Source organism: Haliaeetus albicilla, chromosome 1 (genome assembly GCF_947461875.1).
Source record: "Haliaeetus albicilla chromosome 1, bHalAlb1.1, whole genome shotgun sequence".
Lineage (NCBI taxonomy): Eukaryota > Metazoa > Chordata > Aves > Accipitriformes > Accipitridae > Haliaeetus > Haliaeetus albicilla.
Window position 1 is genome coordinate 24,843,341 of NC_091483.1, and position 5,774 is coordinate 24,849,114.

General features: G+C 42.8%; 1 protein-coding gene across 1 annotated transcript in view; it reads right to left on the reverse strand.

Annotated features, from left to right (window-relative positions):
* LOC104324500 (transmembrane protease serine 11E-like) overlaps nucleotides 1-4,616 on the reverse strand; it is a 19,437-nt gene extending 14,821 nt beyond the window's left edge. The window contains exon 1 of the mRNA XM_069782343.1: nucleotides 3,232-4,616. The gene's annotated coding sequence lies outside the window, so the exon portion shown is untranslated. The remainder of the gene's footprint in view (nucleotides 1-3,231) is intronic.
* Between the last annotated feature and the right edge of the window lie 1,158 nt (nucleotides 4,617-5,774).

Genomic DNA, 5,774 nt, shown 5'->3' on the forward strand with positions numbered 1-5,774 from the left:
ATCTTTTAGTTCAGTACAAAACTGCTTATCTTGGCAATACTATAGATGAACGTGAGACCTCCTCCAGCAATCCCTGTTCTCATTTAAAACACACTTCATTCCCAAGGAGCCCAAGACAATCCACAGGAGCATCTGACAATTTCATATCACAGTTCATTTGGGTCTGGAAATGCAAACTATTAAGTCTCCTAGTTTAGACGCCTTGGCTCAGAGCCAAAAAATGTGTTTTGATCACTTAAGTTATTCCATACGGAAAAAAATTCATCCAAATGAACCATTTTGGAAATAGCTATGTTTATATAGAATTAAGTTATTTTAAACATAGTCAAGTCGCGTGTCAGAGATATTAAATCAAGCCTCGAGTGAAATACAGCAAGAAATAAAGCTATGTTAATAGTTATTGGCACGTTAGGAAGAAGAGTTGTACTGAAATTTTATGGAGCTAAAATTGTCTGGTCTTTCTTGCGAAACCAAGGGGAAAACAGATAGGATTTCGGGCTGGATTTCTGATCAACCCCAAATGAATTCTTTACCTTCCAACTTGGACAATTTACCCCAAAGCAAAAGACAAGCACAATACACAGGTGACAAGCTGGTTTTTCCTCTCTTATCCTGTACCAAATTCCCTAAGGTTACCAAGTTCACTCACAATGCAAGTGATGAAAGTTCAGCTCCCACCTCTGCCTGACAGGATTTGATCCACTGTATTGAGCTAATCCATCTCTTCCAGTTCAGCTACTGTGCATTATAAAAAGCCTCAGAACAATACCAGAAAACTGATCAGAAAATGTCTGTTCAGACAAGAAAAGCAACTGTACTTTATCAAGTGTCCTAAGAAAAGGCCCTAGACACTAGGAACAGCAGGGAACAGCTACCCTGTTCTGTTTTACAGATCTACCCTTGACATTTTTTGATTTCTTAAGCTAAGCCCTCACAGCACCCTGACCTAGATTTGCTTTTAGATGAAGCTAAACCATGTTTTCTGGCACCAGCTGTTTACTGAAGGTGTTTTGCCATGCTCTGCATAGAAGAAAACATGCAACCTCTTCTATCTGATCTGCTGCTGTCTTCCAATAATAAATTTATTATTATATTTTTTTATTACTATACCCTAGCTCACTGATATTCCAATACTCTCAGAAAAGCCAATGGCAGAGCTTGGGTTGCACATCTGCTGATGCGGGTCTCTCTACATTTACAGCCATGACAAGTTTTTCCATTCAAAGATGGATTTGGGCACAACCCTACAATCACTCTTCCTAGAAATGGGACCTTTCACAAGACAACTGAACAGACTTATCTGCTGGCCTGGTGAGTGCAATTTGAAAATCCAGGCTAGGTCCCTGAAGCTATCTGCCTTGGCAGGGGGGGTGGGAATGGCAGCAACTGAAATATGTCTGGCTTAGTCCAGGAGTCCTGTAGCAAAAGCACAGGGCCACATAGCAAGACATGTTAATTCCACTCCCACCTTTGCCACAAGCAATCACACCAGCCTAACACTTCTCCGCTGTTGTGGCATACTCAGGACACACACTTCTAAGAAAATGGGACAACAACCTCTGTTACATTGGGCACTGAAACAGAAGCAGCTACTGCCTGCCTAAGTACTGCAAGACCCTTGTCTGGATGAGGTCAGTTACCTACCAGCCTCGATCACTCAATATCTCCCAAAGCAATTCTGATACAATGGAAGACTTCCAAATATTGAAGGGATCTGCTGAGGGAAAAAAATGTGTGTGGTGTTCTATGCGTCACGCTGAATCAGCTCGATCTCCCCACACCCTTGAACATCCCACAAAAAGAGTAGGTGCTGCATACCACCCCTCTGCAGTCAGATAAAGCATCACTAATGTATTTGCCACTTACTAATTGTGCTCCTCCCCATAACCATCCAATTCTACCAAGGTTTTGCTGCTTCCAAGGAGCACACTTCTGCTGGGCAAAGACAACAGCTCCAAATACTGTTCTTGTCGTTTGCATCAAGACTCAAGAGCAGCATTCAGTCTTTGGGATGTGTTAACACAGAGCTTACCAGTAACTATATCCGTGATGCCAAAATGCTGCTCATACAGGCTTCCCTGATTATCTGATCACCTTTGCAATCAGCACAAAAGGCTTGTTGTTCCTTAGTCTCTCATCCATTTTGCATACGGCTTTTTGGAGATTATGAGCTCTTTAATTATTGGGATAGAGCTAGCGTCCTATACTACTACAACAGTCTGTGGGACATAACTGTAATGCTGACAACTGAAACATCCTTGATCAATAATGCATCTTTCTACAGCTGACTGCCACAGCCAACATTTTGAGAAAGACTCCCACGTTCTGAAATAAGCTTCAGTAGAACTAGGAGGGCTACTCACTACATAAGGACTTTACAATCTGCATGAACGTGCAAGAGGCCATCCCAGTGTAAAGGAAATATTAAGTACATGGCCACTGATTGCAATCAGTTCAGGATAAGGTTCTGCAACTTCCACATCATCTTTACCTCTCAGGTTTCCACTTCCAGCTGCATTGGTCATAGACAAGTATCTTATCCTGTTAGTTTAGCACTCCCAGAACATAGCAGTAGATGTCTGCTTTTCAGTCTTTGAAAATAGCTCTGCCCACCTCCCTTCATCCTGCTTTGGTTGAAATCTGTTCCAGAAGCGAGACACTAAACAAGCAGTTATAATCTTTGTGGGGTTTCGGTTTGATTTTCGTTCCAAGGCAGGGTGGGTGAAATGGTCTGGTGCCAGATTTGGTGCGTTTCCAAGCTGATTCTGCACAGATTAACGCTTCACCGGTTGCATACAAAGCCCATGAAAATAAACAAGAGCACAAGAATTTACTTTTACCTACTTTACTCTGCTCACCCTTTTATACCACGCTATTAGCTCAGCAGTTGTGACTGCAACACATTCTAACCGCACTAGCACAAATAGCAGATCAGAGTTGGGGCGCAGAGAGATGACTCTCACCTGTTCCCCCACTGTAACCTTTGGTGGCCATAGGCCACCTTGATTTGTCACCATACCATACTGTAGAGGAAACGGGGAATTCTCGGAAAACAAATGCATTTCGGGTGAGGAGAAAGGGTGAAATATCAGAAGGATTACTGATGCATGGAAGGCAGCTCAAATCAGAAGCAAGCTCAGAGCTAGTGCTATTCTGCCCTATAAATCTACGCACGATATAGCCATGCTGCCCAAACTACCAAGGAGCAAGTCAGAAAGCCGTGGCACTCACCTCTGGCTACCACTGAGAGGTCAGCAAGAAGCTCTTCTGTCTGGGAGATGCACTGTCCCGAATGCCACAATGCAGTGTGCAGCATCTCAGCATAGACTTGTGGCTTTATCTCCCAAATTAGGAAAGAAAGGAGTCATAGGCAAGTCAGAACAAACAAGTCCAGCAAGTCTCAGTGACAGAGGCTTACCCAGTAGCATGATTCCTCCCCTAAAACAATAACAATACACTTCTTTCATCACACCTTTCATCCAGGAATCCTGAAGCTTTTTCAGAGCATTAACTACACCCTGCAACACCCCAAATCAGAAAAGCCATGAAAATTTTGCAAGGACGCAGAGTTTATTTCCTTCTTTGGTATAATTAAAAACAAATCAGAAATTATGGGCAGGACCAATGCAGAAAATTTGCATGTTCTAAAGAGACAATGTTCAGTCCTAGACCAGATGCAGAGCTGACATAAATTGATATAGATTCAGTGGCATGTGCCTCTTGACTCCCTTGACATTGTTCATTTGGCCAGACAAGAACTTGCCCCATAACAACAGCTACGTTCAAGTTTGTCATTCTTCTTTACCTCCTTAGATGTTAATTCTAATTGTGGCCACCTAGTCACACACACGTTTCTGTCCTGGAAAAATTCTTCCAGGTCACAAACATTTGTGATATAAATATTTGCAGGTTGTCTAGATAAGCATTTCTACTTGTGCTAGTTACAGCAAGTTAACTGGCAAGTCAATTAACGCAAGCACAAATTCTAACCTAAAGTAGCATTTCTCAATCTTTTGTTGGGAACCCTTTTTTCAATTGTAAGTGTTCTCAGTTCCAAACTTACTAGAAGATATATATGCCCACATAGCCTTAAACACAGATTTGTTTCAGAAGGCAAATAAAGACGACAGAACATCACCACAAGATACCTGTGGCACATACTGCTTTGCTGCAATGAAGTTTCTAACATCTAGGGACTCTTTTCCTCCACCTTAATGACCTTCATTTGACCTCTCTACAGCTCAGGGATCACCAGCTTAGTAACACACTGATGAGACTACATCTTACATGGCTGGAGCTCTTCCTTCCACCTTATATCAAGTCCATAGCCAAGTTACAGGAGGACTGCCTTTCTGGGAAGGCCAGCTTCTTTGGAATGAAACATAGGCTAGAGATAAGCCTCAGCTTCTCATAATTTGGATTCAGTCAACGTCTCAGCGTAATTTGTTATAAAACACAATTAATACAGTTGCTAATGATGCATATAACGTAACTGCTTCTCAATACTTCAACTGAAAGCTGCGTTGCTATCCCATATAGAACACTTCCATTGAGTCAGTCCAGACGTGCAAGAGAAATGCAGTCAGAAGCCTAGCTAGGGGGTTACAACTTCCAAGGGTAAAGTATCAAGTGTCATATGATTACCTGACCCATGCGTAGGTGGTGCAAAGACTTATTCATTCCAGGCAGCCCATGATCCTCAGAGATAGAGCCCTTCCTTGTTACTTGATCGTGGCATAGGTGGAAGAAAGCACAACACAGAGGCTTCATGGCAATCTCTGAACAGTCTTACCTGCAGGTAAAAAAACCTATTGCTGCTTAAGGAAAGAGGTTAAACTGAGGAGGCTTCTTAGGGCACTGGAAAGCTCTTCCAGCCCTAGTTTCATGGCAGGAAGGCACCAAACTGATTAAGGATGTAATAATCCTGGTCAATGTTCCCCTCTCTGCATGAGGTGTCTGTGTATATTCTTGTACTGACAATACTTCCCTGGGGCAGAAGCCCCAGCTGAGAAAAAGGGACAGGCAATAGCCATCAGCAGTTCAGTTACCAGGTACCTAACAGGTTTGGCTCCTGATTCCAGAGGGGGTGTACTGATGTGCCTGCCAGTGCTACACTGACAAACTTCAAAAAAAGCCTGGACAAGTTGGGAAATGCTGGGAAGGAGGCAGGGGTTGTGGTCCACCTGGGTACCACATAAAGAAGAGAGATTCTGGAGGCAGAAAGTAGGATGCCAAAGACCAGGACCCCCATCATAACACATGGTGAGGAGGCAAAGTCTCAATGCATGACTAAAGCAGTAGAGTAAGGAAGAGAGGCTCAGGTTCATCAGGGACTGGGGAAGCTTCTAGAGTAGATTAAGCCTAGGCAAAGGATGACCAGATTTCCACCTGAGCTGAGAGTGAAACAGGATCTGCACTTCAAATCAGGAAGATCATACAGGAATTTCAAACTGACAAGTAGGAGAAAGCAGACTGGTGCACACAGGATGCGCTGTTCTGCATCCTATGGTAGACACTGCAACCTCAAGTAAAGAATAGGATAGAAGTTGACAAAAGTCAAATAATAAACAAAAGTAGTAAAAAAAAGTCTGATATGAACAGGATAAGCCAAAACAATGCTTTCTGTGTTTCACAGAATTCTCTAAGATAATGATGGCACAGACCCAGAACGCTTACCTTAAACGAGGACATGGACACAGCAGGTATAAAGGAAACATGGTGGCAGGAAGGCAATGGAATGTAGAAATCCCAGGAAACTATTATTTCCAATTATT